Below are 18953 nucleotides of genomic sequence, written 5' to 3'. Positions count from 1 at the left end.
TGTCTAAATACCCGTCTCTGCAAGTATTCTCTCGGTTGTGTCATAAGTGACTAGTTGTGAAAGAAACCGGATGTTTGTCAGTTTTTTTGGTTCATGCATTCAGTCTGAAAGTGACAGCAGACACCTAATATTCCTACTGTTGTCTGTGTCATTAATGTTAATTAAACAACAAAATACAGCTTTATATATATATATATTTATATAAAAAAAATTTTTTTTGCTAATCCGAAAACCGATCCGATCCGTGGCTCAAAACCCGTAAATGATCTGAACCGTGAATTTTGTGATCCATTGCACCACTAACCTGAGGTGAAATATGACCTGGAAATTTCATCCCTATATATATATAAAGGCAAATTGTGCTGAACTTATCTTCACCAGCTCACAGTTAGATTCTGAGATTCAGAAATCAATGCAGTTTGATTTCCTGGATCCACCAAGGTTCGTACCAAGATTTAGATTAAGTAGCGCCAGGTGGTTGTATAAAGCAGACATTTGTGTGTGTGCATCTATGGGATCAGCCATCTATTGTTAAGGAGCTTTGCAGCTGCAGTCCGACACAGAGGTTGTGGTTTTTTCCTCTGGAGTCTGGACTCAACTTTGCCCCCTGTAAAGTCACAAAACAGGAAATCAATGTGATCCACACAAAAAAGTCACTGTGGTCACTCTGTCCGTGTTTCTGGCGCCAATTGCTGCATCCACTGACCCTTCAAATTGAGAATTTAATAAACAATGAGCATGTTTACTTGGAAAAGATTTAAAAGGATTAATGAGTGAGAAATGAAGTTGATATCACATGAACATGCTGCTTTATACGGCCTGCTTTGATTCTCTAATAATAAGATCTAGGAGTGAAGGAGGAGAGAGCAGTTCCTGTTCTTTGGTTAGTCATTTGTGTGTCTTCCCAGAAGTCCATTTGTCAATGAATGAGAGAGGTCTCTCAGGCAATGAAAATGGTTGAGGAGTGGAGAGAGAGGCGGAAAAGAGTGAGTGTGTTGGTAACCCAATGCCGTCCAGCCCGTGGCCGAAGCGATAGTATCGGGACCTTACCAGAAATCCTTCTCCTCCCTTACAGGAAATATTATCCTCCTCTTACCACTCCACCATTGCACTTTTGCAGCTTCCCGCACGCTACTTCATCACCCCCTGGCATCCAGACCCTGACCACCCATTTGAAACCTCTCTGCAGGTGTGGCGCTCGAGTTACGAGGGCACTCTGAGTTATCGCACGCTCCCTCATCCTTCGTCTGGGCAAACAAACTCGGCCCTAATCAATGGAGCCATTCCAAATGCATATAACTTACGGGTGATGTATGAAGCACGCTTTACATCTGGCAGATAGAGACTTTATTAGCGTTGATGGTTCCAAGCTCCTTGGCGGTCCGGCGGGGGAGGGGCCAGGTGCCACTGCTTTCTCCCCCATCACTCTCCCCGGCGTCTAGAGGTGACACTCCATCAGGGAAATTGATTGGGCTCGTTGCATGGCTAATTTATTGATGATCTGCGCCTGGCGGGGATAATGAGTGTATGAGCCTCTGATGGATGTCCGAACTACGCCTCTGAGCAGCTTGAATTACTGCAGCGGCCCTGCATATGTCAGAACACGCAACTGGTTTAGAGCGAGCGCTCGCTGGATTGATGTATTGATTAAAGTCTAATCTAAATGAATACTCTTCTATAAATGTTCACCTTTCAAACTGACTGCTTTGATACCTGTAGGGTCTGCAGAAAGTGGAGCGGGAACAGTGCATTTTGACTTCCTGCCTCAAGATGAGAAAAATAAAGAGGGAGTAGAGTTAACATACTTTACATTCACACAACTGAAATCAATTTGAATATTTTTGTTATATTGTATTAATATTACTATTGATGTTTAAAATAGTTTAATCCTCCGAATTAGAGTAAAATTAAAGACATGACTTGTCATGTGACAATAAAGTGGGAAGATTTTATCAGAGAGGACCACTGTAGACATTCATGTTAACAGTTGGGTCCTAAAGTCTGACACTACATTGAAATGTTATTAAATCCTTTTTAAACCTGGAAATAAAGTAAGTTCTAGGATTTTTTAAAATGATAAAAAAGAATAATGAAATGAATAAGAAAGAATTTAAGATTCTGCACTACTTCTAGGTCACTAATCAAATGAGCACATTTGTGTCATTGACCTTTGTGAGCTTTATACTGTATTTATTACTGTAAATGTGCTTTTTGTTCATTCTTACACATGGAAAATGTGACATCCACTCTAAATTCCTCCTATAGTGTATAAGAGGAAGCCCTGCTGAAAGTCTATTTGTGTAAATGTTCCTTAAGTGTGGGTCATGCGGTCAGTGTCTTGATGGCAGTTTCCCGTGAACCTTTTGAACACCTTGTGCTTCCATGGCTTTATGATCTTGTAGAAGAATGATACTGCCTTTATGGCAGTGGCAATGAGGTGCTATTAACACACAAGGGCAACTACCATAACAAACACAATCAAAAATGGTTAAGGTAAACAAGCTTAACATATGAAATCAAGTTCATTGATTTAATTTGTTAAGCAAATATATATTTCCTTCTTAATTATGCCTGTTAAAATGTATTATACATGGTTCCTTTACTTTCACTGTTCATTCTATTGCTCATCATATTTTATCTTTCGCACAGGGTATATTTAGAGCTGCTTCAGCAGGGCTCAGGGCTAAGGATTTTTTTTCTATTGGCCTGGTTGGGTCAGTGGTTGAAATGTTTAGATACCAGTGAAATATCACAATTCTCTATTACAATTTTAATACCACAGCAAACACTACCAGCCTAATTAATGTAAATTTAAAACATTATTAAAAACAAGTAAATAAGAACAAATAATCCAATTACAAATAGCACACGTAAATACAATAGAACAAAGAAGATACAAATGAAATAAACAGTGCTTTTCAGGTTTCTAACAGTAGTTATGATATGACGCAGCGCCTGAAAATAGTCCCCAGCTCGGTAGACTATAGGGTCGACTATTTTCAGGCGCTGCGTCATATCATTACGCCTGCTGGACCCATGGTACGTACGGCAGCAAAGTTTCTTGATTATTACGCAGGAATGAGAGTATAGTTCCTAGCCATATCAGCCTAGAAAATCACAACTTTTCTTTTTCCGTCGGTCTTAGTACACGATGTAACTGCAGAAGTTTTAAATAGGAAAAATATCGAAACTCTTTGGTCATTTTTTTGGGAGAGATGCTAATGGTCTTGTCCGATTCAACGATCTATGCTAAGCTATGCTAAAAGTGGTACCGCCAGACCCGGAGTTCGGCTGAATGGATTCGAAAACGGTAAAACTCAACTGTTTAACTCTGGGGGAATTGTAAAATGAGCCTATTTCCAAAAAAAGTGGAGTATCCCTTTAAGACCGAATGTAAAAATCCTTTGGATTAAAACTTAATTGTGTTAATTAAAACTAAAAAGTAAAACATTAACTATTACGTGATTTATGTACTGTATAACGAGTGGTTCCCTACATTATTAAAGTACGTTTGCATGTAAAGAAGTTTAATGGACGCAATCATCCTAAGTGCACGACTCGAGAACCGTGTCTCAGTGTTAATGAATTGAATTTCTCTTTCACGTCTTGTGCTTGAATGGATGAATTCACACAAAATTATGTAAAAATGCACATCTTGGGTCTTGGTGAGTATCCTAGTAAACATACAGTAGTCGGTTATATCTCAAGTGAACGAGACAGTATTGGTCCCCTGCATTCGGTCTTAAAGGGACAGCAGCCTAATAAACCTGCTGCTTTGTTTTAATGTTAATCAAACAAAGGACAAAGAAATCACTCACTGCTCTTGACTGAATAACTTTTGTAACTTTATAAAGATCCAACTATTTTTAATTTATACAGTGATGAATATGCAGTGTTATTTCACATTTGATTACTTTATTCATGTACCTGAACTAGACTTAGGCCTACCTGAAAAACCCAAAAAACACTTTTTCTTTTATTTTTATCTTTGTTCTATTGTATTTATTTGTGCTATTTGTGATTGGATTATTTGTTATCTTATTTATTACTGACTGCTTACTTTAATAATGTTTTTAATTAGGCTAGTAGTTTTTTGCTGTAGTATCAAAATCGTAATAGAGAATTGTGATATTTCACTGGTATCTAAACATCTGAATCACTGACCCAATCCTTATGATAGAGCAATAAGAACAGTGAAAGTAACGGAAACTCATACAATACATTTTAGCAGGCTTAGTTAAGCATGAAAATAACAGAAGGAAATATTTGCTAAACAAATTAAGCCAACTAATATTGTAGCAACCCCTTGGATCCCGAGAGCCTCAACTGATGCGTGAAGCGTCCTTTAATTCACCATGCACGACAACACAATGTATTCAAACAGCATCTTTTGTCCGTACACCAACTCACAGCACCTCACAGCACCGTGAAAACTATATTATAACATAAAAACAACGAGATCCACAATTCAAACATAGACTCATAACATGATGAATTGCATAAACATCACAAATATAACATTGTGCAACAAACATTCATTCATAAATTCATTTCTTTAATTAAAATCAACATACCTCGCTATGCTCCCCAAAGAGTGCAAATCAAATATGATAATCCTTTCGTCAACATCAGATGTGCGTCAAGTTCACTTCAAATGATGCAAAGCATAAAATCCACATTAAAACAACATAGGCTCAACAATCAGAGTCCAACATTCATGTCCGCCCGTCATTTTATTAAGCTTACTATGCCACCTGTTCGAGAAAAGACAATTTCAGCACAAGTGTTTGCGAAATTCCGATTGCAATTTACACACACACAAGGTACATCGAGGACATTCAAGATACAAAAGTCTATCAAATTGTTTCATAACCCAACCCATACCTTTTTTTTTTTTTAGGAACGTAAATACAGCATTTTAAATGGTTGCTTACACTCCCACCAATCGTGACAAATCACTCCCACCAATCATCTTTCACTTTCAAGCAGGAGCACCAACTTTTGAACAGGTGAAGATTTTTGATTGAATGATTGAAGATTTAAGTTGCTTTCCCAATAATCTCCATTCACCAACTCGCACTTTCACTTTTCGCACTAAACCATCACTTTCCACAGTTGTTTCCACTATTCGTCCCAGCTGCCACTGATTTCTCGGAAGGAGGTCTTCCTTTATCATAACTACATCATCCACCTTGAGATTACGCTGTACCGTATGCCACTTCTACCACATGGATATTTTCAGAACATACTCTCTCTTCCACCGACCCCAAAATTGTTCAATCAGATATTGAATACGGCACCAGCACTTTGTACCATACACGTCCTCTCTCACAAATTCCCCTGGAGGTGGAAGGGCAACCTTTGACATCATTTGAATCAGATAATTAGGTGTTAAAGGCACAAGGCAATTAGGATCATTTATTCCATCTACTGTTAGAGGACGGCTGTTAACGATGGACATGGCCTCATAAAGGAGCATTCTGAGAGAGGCATCATCAAGTCTTCCCAAGCTTTGAGCCAAAGTAACATTCAATACATTTCGGATGGTACGTATTTGGCTCTCCCAAACACCGCCAGTATGGCTTGCTGACGGAGAGTTAAAAACAAACTCACATTGCTTCTCAGCCAAGAATATCTGCAAAGCATGGCCATGACACTGTTTAAGTGCTTCCTTTAATTCATTCCTGGCTCTGACGAAACTCCTGTCTTGATCACAATAGAGTTGGCACACAGCTCCTCTTAGGCTAATAAAGCATCGCAAGGCATTAATAAAAGAGTCTGTGGAAAGATCTTCTAACATTTCCAGATGGACAGCTCGTGAATAAAAACAGGTAAATATCAGAACGTTCCTCTTGTACTCTTTACGACTCCTTTTAACAATAAATGGTCCGAAACAATCCATTCCACAATACGGAAATGAAGCGGATGCTTCCACTCGCTCTTTTTAAACAACTGTTTATCAACTTAGCAAGCAACTTGCTACAGCCAATAATTCAAAAGCCATTTGCTCTAAGCTCCATCTGAGTTTGGCTTCTACCTTGATGGCATATTTGAGAATGGTAATGTAGCAAAATAAGCTGAGTGATATGGCTATCATTTGGCAGAATGAACGGGTACTTAAATTCTTCACTGAGAGATGTATGCTTAAGTCTTCCACCGACACAAAGTATACCCTCTCTCAGAATTGGATCAAGGTTGAAAAGAAGATTAGAACGGGGAAGACTTCCTTCCGCTTGAAGCACCTTTATCTCTTGCCTGAATGCCTGCTGTTGGACAAGCTTTATTACTGCCTTAGCAGCACTCTCACACTCCTTGGCAGTCAACATCAAGACTCTTCCTTTTAGACCACAATCTCTTAATTTTTGCGACTACCTAGTGATCATCGTGTTGTCCAAGATGAAAACCTTGAAAGACAATCAAGCATGGTCATTTCTTATAACAAGAACCTTAGCCGCTTTAACCTTTGGATCACCAACCAGTAAGTCATTGGTTGGAATGAATTCCTCATAGACTTCTTCCTTCCACAAGAATTCGGGACCTGACAACCAGTTTGTTGACAAGATATCAGATGCACAAAGTCCCTTAGAGGCATAGTCAGCTGGGTTTTTTGTCGTATCAACATAAAGCCACTGGTTTACATTGGTGTTCTCTCTGATCAACTGGACATTATTGATATATGCGAGAACAACTTGAGAATCTGTCCAAAAGAACTCTTCATCAATCTTAATATGGAGCTCTGATTTCAGCAGAACACTCAATCTGACTGCAGTCACATCAGCAGAAAGTTCCAAACGAGGAATACTTGTGACCTTTGATGGAGCAACTCTAGCCTTAGCCATGATGAGACTGCAATGGACATATGGTGCATGCTCTTACCTGAGATACAAGAACGACAAAAATAGTATCCTATACTGCTGGCGTCTGAAAAGTGATGCAGTTCTATTCTCACACTCTTGCCAAAATCTTGTGGATGATAACAACTCAAATCTCAATCTTTGAAGACCCATCTTCCATTCATCCCACCGTGGGTACAAATCTTCAGGAAGTAATTCATCCCATCCAATACTTCTGCAGCACAACTCCTGCAAAATACTATTTCCACTCAAAATGAATGGAGCCATAAACTCCAAAGGATCGTACAAAGAAGCTATGACTGACAGGATGCCACGGCGTGTATCAGGCTTATCTTTCAAATTTATATTGAAACTGAAGTTGTCACTCTTGATTTGTCAACGAATGCCCAGAGCATATTCCACGAGGGTTGAATCTGGATTAAGATCAAGAGGTTCTACACTTGTTGCTCTTTCAGATGGATTTACACAGCAAAGAACTTCACTCTCGTTTGAATTGAACTTATGAAGTCGAACTTATGAAGTCGTAAGCTGGCGGTTTGCTCTCAAATTCCTCTTCAGATGCTGCAAGCGAATAATGGCCAACTTCTTATTGTTTGGCAATGTGGGAGAACTACAGTTTTTACATGGTAGAGGCATTTCAAGATGACCATTCTCCTTCTGATGAATACCCTCTCTATGGAGCTGTATAAAACGCAAATCCTCTTGGGAGACATATTTACCTTCAGAATTCCTTTCACTGAAGTCCAACTCCAAATCCAGAACTCTCAAAATATCTGCAGCTGATGGAACTGGCATTTCTTTCACTGCAACTTTGTCACAAATATTTGAGCTCCTTGCCTGTCCAGGTGAGGATTGTCCGCTCCTATTATACTCCATCCCAGCTCAGTCTTCTGTGCAAATGGCTCATTCTCACCACCTATTACAACTTCAAGACGAGCAAAAGCTGGAGGACAATTATATCCAATTAGCATTCCCACATTACAATCTTGAAGTGATGGCAATTTATTTGCAAAATGTTTAAGATGAGACCATTGCAGAGCTCTAGCTCTAGTTGGTATACAAGATATGTCAACAGGAATGAAGTCACGTGTATATGTTTGCTGCAACATAATATGTTTTTTGGAATGAAAACCTTAAATCCCACGCACACTTTGACTAACTATTATTGTATCTGTGGCAGTCAATGTACTTAGCTTCATTTGCAAAGGTTGAGTATTTACATTCAGCTCTCGCACAAGATCTTCCAAAACAAAGCTTGAATCACTTTGCGTTTCAAGAAGAGCATATGTAAGAATTTCTTTCTGAGGTTCATTTAGGCGACAAGAAGACAGAGACAATGCTAGAGGTGGCAGGAGCTTTATGAATTAGCGTATGAGACGAGACCCTGTGGACTTCCTGGACAATTTCTCCTGTGGAGGTAGTAGCTCCGTTCGCTACTTCCCCAAACCTCCTCTCTCTCTCTTCTCATGAAAACGGGTTGGATGGCGTAGGCCACACATTCCACAAATGTGCCATGTTCTGCAGTCTTTAGTAACATGTCCTTTCCGTAAACATCCAAAGCACAAATGATTTTGATGTATATATGACCTTTTATCTCCCATTGACTTGGAAGCAAAGGACGGGCACTTCGCAATGCCATGAAGCTCTTCTTTGCAAGCAAGACATGGCAATTTTGGCTTAGAAACAGTGAGACTTTTCTTCTATGTATGATATTTTGTTTGAGCACTAGTACTAAAAGCCTTTGCTCTTTTAGGCAGCTTCTCATCTACTGATCTAGAGCTCAATAAAAGAGAAGCAATTACAAGCTATACAGGCTTCCTTCTGAACAAACCCCGCAAAACATTCAAAGGTTGGATATTCTTCAGATTTATCAAGTTCCTCTACAACAGTTTTACTCCATTTGCATACAGCCCAGTCTGGTCATTTTTTCAACAGCTTATGATTTTCTTCACTATCATTTAAAATGGCCAATCCTTGAACATGTGGCATAGCCTCTGCACAGCTCTTTAAGAAGTCTGCAAAATCTCTAAATGCCAAAAAATCATTTTAACCAATCATAGGCCATTTCATAAGCTTGTCTCGATATGCTTTCTGCACAACAAATGGATTTCCATACCGGTCCTTTAAAACTGCCCAGGCACCCTGATATGTATCCTCAGAGCTCCAATAAAAGAATCCCTCCACAGCTTTACGTGCTTCTCCTGTAAGATAGCTCTTCAAATACAGCATTGTTTCACTAACAGTGATAGGTTTCCTGTCAATCAAAGCTGTAAATGACATCTTAAAATCTACAAACTTCAATGGATCACCAGCAAACACAATTAGTTCAGGAACAGGCAGGCAATTTATACTTAATGACCTTGCATTTGCTTCAGCTAAATTAGCTGGTAAGTTCTGAGATGTCATGTGACTGAGGTAATGCCACTGTTGTATGATCATTTAAATTCACATCTGAAGTTATTCCAGCAGCAAAAGTAGATGCATTTGGTTCTCCCATTACATTATCTTCAGTTTGGTTATATGTTCGAACCCAGGCTGCAGCCACCTTAACATCCATATCCACTTGCATCATTCTTAACTTTGTTCTCTCCTCTTCTAAATTCAGCTCAATTTCAGCTTGTTTTCGTTTCATTTCTGCCGTCATCTGTGACTCATGAAGTTTCTGTTCACTTTCAAGCTTACTGAGTTTAGCCGTCTGAGCTTGTATCTCTTGCATAGACTTTGCTTGTTCCAATTTAGCTGCAAAATCTGCTTCTGCGTCTACTCTCTTGCTAGAAGCTTTAGTAGAGGCTTTAGAACTAATAACTGATGGGTTGTCTAGTGTCTTGGACATGATGCTTTCTGTATTTGTATTGCCAAAAACTTCTTCTTTAAAAGTCCTTTGATCTAGGCCAACTTCAAATCGTTTACAGACAAGATCACATATTTCTGTAGTTAGTGTATTACAAGCTTCCATTTTTTGCACAATATCTAAAGTATTAAGAGAATTGCGCTGAAGAACTTCATAAGCTTGATTTACATAGTCATATCCACCTTGAATATTTTGATTTATATTATCAAGGTCATCTTTCACACAGAATCCCTTAAGTCCTGTCCTAGCTCTTGCCACCTTCTTCCAGGATTCATAAGCTCTAAAAAACGCCTTAATGTTTTTTCGCTTCCCTTTCACACATTTGTTTACCCCGTCTCTGTAAGATGTCGTTCGCAAGAACTAGAGTGAGTTTTTTTGCATGGCAGTGAGCTTCTCATCTGTTTTCCCTATTAAATATTCTAATCTACAGGACTTAAGGTTTCCCCCACAAGCCCCCAGCAATGACATTGTGTCTTTCATCAACTTGTGAGCTTAATCAACTTCTACTTCTAACATTATACTTCGACTTTCAAAGAGAAGAAAAAAAAATGAAATGCTTAACACATTTTAAATGACCTATTCAACTAGATTGTGCACAATTTTAAATGTAAACATGAAATAAAACATTTAACATTTCGTGAATAATCACCACATTTATCACCATTTCATTCTTAAATATTTTGAGCCTATTTAACCCAGTCAGGATATCACAAACAATTAAATCTGTCATATGGCGATTTACTTCATTCTCATTAGAGTCCCCACCGCATCTGTAGTCACTGCTTAGCTTATCAGTTTACGATCTTGCCTGAATACATGGAGTAACCAATGGCAACTCCCCAACAGTTCGAAGACAAGTTTGTAACGGCACTGTACTGTGTGGTATCGTCATCGGTTGTTGGTATCGGAGCATTTTTACGAGTACACGAGCGCAGTATCATTATTGGTGCATTCCTAGTAAGTATTTAAGATTCTCACCAGCTCACAAATCATATACAGTGATTTAAATGTAATATCATACATATTTATGACTTTCTTAATTACTTTGCACTCATAATTTTGGCCTCCTGCAATGTCATAACTCACTCTGCCCTTGTTGATGCATACTCCTTACACTATGACTGAATGGATTTGGCTTGCGTTCATCTATCTGTTGGATCATAAATATAGCACCATCAGAGCTCCTTGGTTACACATCCATTGGCATTAATGATAAATCACCTGAGTGGTTGGAAATCAGATACCTGTGAAACATCCTAGTGCAGAGTAACTCTTATCTAAACTCTTAACCATGATTGAAGAGGTACTTAGTTTGTGAGCTGAAAGGATATACATATTTTCTCTTTAGAAAAGAGAACAGACGTGATTCATATGTAAAAGTAAAACGCAGCTTCATCCTTTGTCAATGTCATGTATGTTCAGTGATATAAAAAGCAGGACACAAGCAACTGGATTTCCTCTTTGGTAGATGTCAACCAAAAGTGGATTTTGCAGATACTGGTAACAAGTTTTACCACATTACCAAGAAATTACCATATCATTTTTAGTTTAAGTTTATATTGTACTCAAATTTAAGGGATGGTTCGGAGTAAAATCAACCTAAGTTCCTTTGCACCATGACCTCGAGCCAAACACCCCCCCAGAAGCCTTTTTTTCCCTTGGTCGAACATTATTAAAGTTAGAGCTTATTTAGAGATATCAGCCGAATGGCTTAGTGCAGACGCTAATGGATCCTATGATGTATCTCGTAAATTACCCCAATAATAATACCCAGAATGGTACAAAACTTCTACAGTAGTACAAATAGGTTCTGTACTCATAAAACGAGGCATTGGAAAGTTTGTAAGTACATCAGGATTTTATTTAAATAACACTTGCCTGATGGCTTATGCTACCGCTAACCCGGACGTCGAGGTCACTTACGTGATTTGGGAAAAGCCCGTAAAAGTCCTGGCAGAAAGCGATGCATAAGGATGTAGTGTAACAACGAATTATTATTTTTTCCGAAGTGTTGACAATTTAGTGTTAACTAATAATTGTTGCAAACTGGTACTACCAACAAAATATTAGTGCATTCCTGGAAATGGGTGTCATTACAGACGAGAGTACAGAACCTATTTGTATTGTAGAGTTAAGTTATTTAAGTTACTAAGTTATTATCGGAGTACATTTTACAAGGAAAATACTATTTCAGTCTTTCTACTTTCTACTACTTTCTACTACAGAATTTGACTTTAATTGTGTCACTATTAAATTTGCTAGCAATATCTGAGTGAAAATTGTTTCTACAAAAACACATTTCAGTGCATGTGTATTATTATGGTGGTTATATTTTAAGATACAAAGCATATTTTATTAGTTCGAGCAGATTCAAGCACCAGATGAAATGATGGAACCACTTGAAGTTGGATTTAGAAATGAGTCCACCATACTTACTCAACAGTGAACATCTCTTTGAGCTTATAACTTTGATAAGAAACTCCTGGTCAAACGGCATCCTCATCCAGTGGTGATTTGCTGTCAGGCTTCTACTAGACCGATCTAGCAAACGCAACCATCATATTCACCAGTGCTCTGTATTTTGTAAGACATTTGTGCTCACCCATTAGAGGACACCTGATACTAGACCTGCCCGTGGACCCATAGCCCAGATCAGACGCAGGAAACAAGAGCAGACTGAATTCAACAGTGATCTGTATGACCCCTCTGCTCAAATACAGCATTACATTAAGAGAGCGAGACACTCTCTCCCACTGTTTAAGCTCACTATGGCTTTGTAAGTGATACAGCGGCTTTTGTCTGCCTTACACGAGGCTTTCAGAGAGATTGATGAAGTAGAGAAGAAAGAAGCAGAGCTCTCTCTCGTTCTCCATCTTTTGTTCTTGGTGGCTTGGGAGCAGACACCTCAAGACATTAGTAACACAAAGCTGCAGGATATAGCCTTTGTGTATGCATGATTAAAAGTGAAATTGTGTGACTGTATGCATTTGATGGGTTATGGTGTTTTAGTGCGGCATTTATATAGATCAGTTAGAGATGGAGTCTTAGTCTGGTGGTCTTGGTTTTGAGGCTTTTTAAGAACACTAAAATGTGGCTTTGGTCTTGGTCTGACTCTCTAATCTGATCTGGATGTGGGTCTTAACTTGTGGTCACAGACAAGAAAACAGTCCATAACATCATACTAAAGCTAATAATGACAGCATTAAGCATTTCCATTTCATTTCATTGTAATGTAATGCAATTTAGTTACAACAACCAATCCTAATGAGCAAGCGGTCTCATCCACAAATGCATATTTTATAACAGTGAATAAAAAGGGAATAAACACTTCTGAGTTGTTGTCAGCGGTGGCACACACACGCTCAAACAGTCGAGTGAAAGTTGCATTGAGTGACAGATTCAGTAATAATGGGGTGTTCTAATATTGTCACGATGCTTGCTTTCTGTGTATAATTATTCAAGATTTAAACAATTGTTTTTGTTTTCATGCTCCTAAGAGGGCCAATAAAAAATTGACTATTTTTCCACTGCCTTGATTTACTGATGTATAAACAGCAATTAAGTTAGTTTTAGCCTACATAAAGAACATGGCATGCTACACAAAAAAGTTATTTGAATGTAAATTATATTAATTAAAAATGAATAATTACTGGAAATTACCCAGTTTTGGCCAAGGCCATGCAGCCCTAGTCTTGGTGTTTAAAATTAACACTATTAAGTAAAATAAACCTCCTGGTTCTTGAAAAACCAAGTCTTAGGGCTAGGTTTTGGTCTGGATCTCTATCTTAACTCCAACTCTGTTATATATATATATATATATATATATATATATAACCCGGTAACCTGGTTTAATCACAAATGTCATTGTTGATTTCTCTTTACATTTCATCTTGTGTGTGTGTGTGTGTGTGTGTGTGTGTGTGTGTGTGTGTGTGTGTGTGTGTGTGTGTGTGTGTGTGTGTGTGTGTGTGTGTGTGTGTGTGTGTCACTGTTTGTTCATAAATATAAATACTGTTGTCTGACATGAGTGTGATATTTATGCTGGTGCTTTTGCAAACAGCATGAGTTGGCGTGCTGTGATGAATGTGTTTGCATATGAATTGACGTGCGTGTGACATTCTGTATGTGTGTCTGTTGTTATTCTTTAACATGCGAGAGTGTCTCCCTGAGCGTCCTGTTTGGCATTCAGTGCATCTGAGAGCTCGTTGATCACAGAGAGAAGTGTGTATGTGTGTGTTGTGTGGTGTCTGCTAGGCGGGTAAACTCACAGCCCAAACTTACAGTGAGCCTACTCGCTTCTGTCCCCGCGATGCTGCATTACTGCTAACATCAGCATTGAGCACTAGACACTGTCTCCCTAAACACCACATTACTCACCCTGGTATGATAAATCTCAGCCAAACACACCCCGGCATCATTCATTGACTGTGTATGTGTATGCCGGCTGATCTCTAAGCCGCTTTGCTGTTGTATGCCTCAATGGGAATGTTCAAAATGCCATACTACTCCTGGTGTTGCAGTATGCAGTATGTATGCTGTGCACAGTATGTAAATGTGTGTCTGTAGGCTATTAAATACTCGGGTGACTTGCGTGCACAGCGTGAGATGCTGTATCCCACAATGCAATGCGCTCCACTTGACCTTCCATTTTCAGTGAGACAAATGAACCTGAGGCAATATTAACTGAGATATTTAACCTCCGTCTTGACTCATCATTTGATCAGACTGCCAAAAGGTTACGTTCTTTACGCAAAATGGGATTAAACATGCAAAATAAATGTTTATATTACTGAGATTAGTATATGTGGATTATACTCTCTAATGAGGTCATATGACAAATGTGTAGCATACTATTGTATAAAATGTTTATGGTTAGATACTCTATACTAATAGAGGTTATCAAGTCAAATGTAGTCAGTTGCCAATTTAGCTTTTTATGTGCTTTTTATGAAAAATTTACATCTAAATTGAAAAAAAAAAAAAAAAAAAAAGAGTTGTTAAAAGTTGATATTACGTCCAGTTCATCACCCAGTAAATTAAAAATGGAGCACATTGCATTGTCGCAAACAGTATCTGCAAACTATGCACTGTTGCCGTGTATACTTTTTTGGGGTTTTTTTGGTGAATTTTTTGGTCATCTGGTTATATCCCATGCAAACAAAACATTTTCATGCTGTGTACACTGTCAGGGAACTACACTGCGATCAAATGCCATTGCGACCCTAATTTTTAATGGGTCACAAATGTATCACTGATTATTTTTGTACCTACCTTATGTTTTAGGCAATATGCTATGATTTACTATGAGCTTTTATTAAAACAGAAATGTGTATTTTAAGAATTATTTTTATAACGTGCTCTGAGCATTCAACACATCAAGTTGGGTTCGGTTTTCGATACGCATTTACAAACCGAACTGTTCGTTGGACCATTTTTCCTGCCGACCAAAATTTCGTTATTTCAAATGTAAGCGCGCTCATAATGTAAGAGACGCCGGCGCGACCACAACATTGCCCAACATCAAATGGCAAACGTAATGCAAGCGGAACGAAACTGCTCGTTATAGTGTGGTTGAAAGACCGTTTATCAGTTTGGACCAGTGGAGCACGAGCGATCATGCGACACTGTTACTACACAGCGCTAATAAGAGATCCAGTAAAGAAAGCATTTGAATTTGCCACAGAAGTAATAACATCGCTGCAAGATCTAGTGAGAAACATTCACATTTCTCCGTTATTAACGGATCAAACAGCGCTGACATGGAAACCAGGAAGAAACATTGTGCCATGAATGAACTATCCAGTGTCCACAGATCTGCAACATTCACCATGGATTTACTGTAGTAACACTAACTGCAACCATGGAAGTTTGGCAGGAATAGTAGGCTATAATGCCTTCAAGTAACATTACATCGGTTTTATTTTGACATTATGAATACAATTGCTGCCCTCAAATGTTAATCTGAACTAAAATAAACCTTTGTTTATAACTAGGCTACTACAATATTACATTTCATGTCAAGGAGCTGTTTTGTTTTATATGCTCCTAAGAAAAGTCAATTATAGCTCCAGAATTGCTCAAAGTAAAAAAAAAAAAAAAAAATATATATATATATATATATATATATATATATATATATACAGTATATACTTTATGATGTTAGTTTTAATAAAAAAAAAAAAAAAAGAATTAAAAAAATTAAATCAAGGAAATTTCTCTGGCATTTCTTTCTTTTTGCTGTATCAAAAACTTACCGAACCGTGACACAAGTGTATCGTATCGAACCGAACCATGAATTTTGTGAACACCCCTATACTGACATATGAATTTCGACACCAGTGGCTCGAAGAATACCAGTGGTTAAGGTACCAAGATAGAGCAATGCACTGTGTGTACTGTAAATTCTGTGGGCCTTCAATTGCAGGACTGTCCAAATTTGTAACTGCGTCAAAACAATTCAAACACGAATCATTGAAGCTTCACAATGACAGTATGAAGCACGCAAAGTGTAGAGACAGTTGTGTACTGTATTTTCTATTGCAGTAAATCTATCCCAACCAATGTTAAAGAAAACAAGAAGGCATGTGGTTTAAAAGATGGCAAGTAAAATAAAAAGCACATCTTACTATAAATAATTTGTGCGACCAAATCATGTTTTGCGCCAGTTACTGAAAAAGTTAGTTGCGCAAGTGCCACCAGTGGAAAAGGTTAGTGTAGTTCCCTGACTGTGCATACTGTATACTACAGATATAGTATGAGTATTACCAGTGAGAGTGAATGTCCGGTTGTCTAAAAGCACCTTGAGACTTTTAACTGCTCTGTGATATAGTGCTAAGTGATTTCTATCTCATCTCAATCAGTGCAATCCATGAACTCCTCCAGCATGTTGTGCTGATGTAATATCCCGTGCCCCTGAGAGCCGGACTCCCTGGGAGAGATGGATGGAGCTCTTCACGTATGTGGCTGTGAACAGTCTGCTCGGCAGCATGCTTATATCACAGCTCTGCAGACTAAAGGTCTAATTACAGACTCCCCTCCTCTCAATCACCTTCACCCTCTCTGGATGAAGAACTCAAGGCACTTTTTCCTCTCTTTCACTCATATGTCTTTCTCCCTCTATCCTTTATTTTTCCTCTCCACATGCTCCTAAATCCCCTCAGCCTCTCGTCTCTGGTCTCCCCGGTTGCCTGGGTGGGTTCGGTTGCAATCCCTCTTTGCCTGCGTACTGATAAGGCTTCACAGTGAGCTTTCAGATGCTACTGATTATGTCTCGTCTCTTTGTGCTCTGTTTTCTGAAAATCTCAGAATCTCTCTCACAGCATCCTGCACGGATGAATGAACGCTTTTTAAAGCTATAAGGCTCTTGAAAAGCACCCTTGTTGTTTTAAAAGGACATTGTGGTTTTCATCTAGAGAGGAAGCTTTAATTCTATTTTCCTTTTTTCTCACTTTTTATCGTCTTTCAGGGATTAGGATTGTGCGTGTCTCTGTGAGGAAGAGATTCTGTGGATTATTGCGTATCCAAGGGCTTTTCATTTCAGTTTCATTGACCTCTCTGCATCAGTAAAATTTTAAGAGCGTCAATGAATAGATTTGATGCCTTAGATCAGGGGTGACTAAACTTGCTCCTGGAGAACCACCTTTCTGTTCAGCTCCAACCTTCTCCAGCACACCTGTTTGGAAATTTCTAGTAATCCTGAAGACCTTGATTAGCTGGTTCATGGTTAGAGTTGCACTAGCTATTTTGTAAAGTTCACACTAAGGGCTTAGTAACTAACTTAGTACTTAATTCAGTTGCACCTAGTTCTTGTGGCAGAACTTATCTAGTAGTCAGAAGCCTTCGTCACAAGCCGTTTTCAAATTTGTAAACAGAACAGTTGAGTAGCTGTGTCAGGTAAGATCATTTTTTCTAAATGCTCACCAAGGCTGCATTTACAGTAAATATATTAATATTGTGAAGTATGATTGCAAATTAAAATAATATACTGTATATTAAAATTACTCCATTCTTCAGTTTCACATAATCCTTCAGAAATCATTCTAATATGCTGCTTTGGTGCTCAAGAAACATTTCTTATTAGTATCAATGTTGAAAATGGTTTTGCTACTTAATGTTTTTGTGGAAACCGTGATTCATATTTTTCAGGATTCTGTAATGAATAGAAATATCAAAAGAACATCATTTACTTGGGTTACACTTTATTTCAATGGTCCACTTAAGACATTCTACTAAGTAACTTTGCAATTACATGTCAACTAACTCCATTACAGAATTACTAGAGTGTTAGTGGACTGTTAGGTTAGGTGTTGGGGTTCAGTTTAGTAGAATAAGTTGACAAGTTACATTTAGTCAGTAGAATGTCTGTTGGGGACCATCAAAATAAAGTTTTAGCAGATATTAAGCAGACAGTCCACTAGTAATTTAATGACTGCTAGTTGACATGTAGTTGCACAGTTACTTGTAGTTATAGTACAGAACTAGTATAGTTCTAGATAGTTTAGATACTTGTAGAATGTCTAAGTACTTTTGACTCAAATAAATTATATTATATAGTCTAAATTGTATATGTAATATGTAAATATGTAATGTAATATTAAAAAAAGTATTTAAGATTAGTCAGAGGCAATACGTAATTACTAATATTAAATTGGAAAATTATACATTTAATATTAATGTAATTATTTAATTGATATATTTTGGAAAGTGTATTTTCATGTTTGAGAGCCATTAAGGGCATTTTCAGACCTGTATATCACTTGCTTTGTTCCAAATATATACAGTATATGTAATTTAAAATGCAGTTAGAGCAGGAATCAAGGCTTGGTCGGGACAGTATTCTTGCAATGCATGGAGAAGAGCAAAATTATACAACATTTTAAGATGAAGAGGCGCTCTTTGGTTTTCAACTGCGATATCTAATGTGCTCACTCAGACACTGCTGCATTTTATATAACATTTCCTGTTACGAATTTTGATACTGCTTGGTTCGTTGGTCCATTTGGTTGGATTGCTTTCTCACCTGAGGAGAACCGAGTTCATTTTCAATCAGGCCGAGACCTCCTTGTTCAGGTGAACTCAAAGCGATTGCTTTTGCTGTTGTGAAAAAGCCCTAAGAAGTCAACATAATTAAAATCATTGTATACTGTATATCTAAAGGGCTGAAGTCTATCACCCAGAACACAAGCTCATTGATGTAATCCAATTGTCTGCCATTTTGGCCCTAGCCTTATTCCTGGTCTGTGGCTTCT

At 38.2% G+C, this 18953-nt stretch overlaps 1 protein-coding gene across 1 annotated transcript in view; it reads left to right on the top strand.

Annotated features, from left to right (window-relative positions):
- gpc3 (glypican 3) overlaps window positions 1-18953 on the top strand; it is a 139914-nt gene that overhangs the window by 49228 nt on the left and 71733 nt on the right. The window lies entirely within an intron of this gene.

Source organism: Squalius cephalus (genome assembly GCF_949319135.1).
Source record: "Squalius cephalus genome assembly, chromosome: 14".
NCBI lineage: Eukaryota > Metazoa > Chordata > Actinopteri > Cypriniformes > Leuciscidae > Squalius > Squalius cephalus.
Note: the sequence above shows the minus strand (reverse complement) of the source record. Positions and strands in the feature narration are given on the sequence as shown.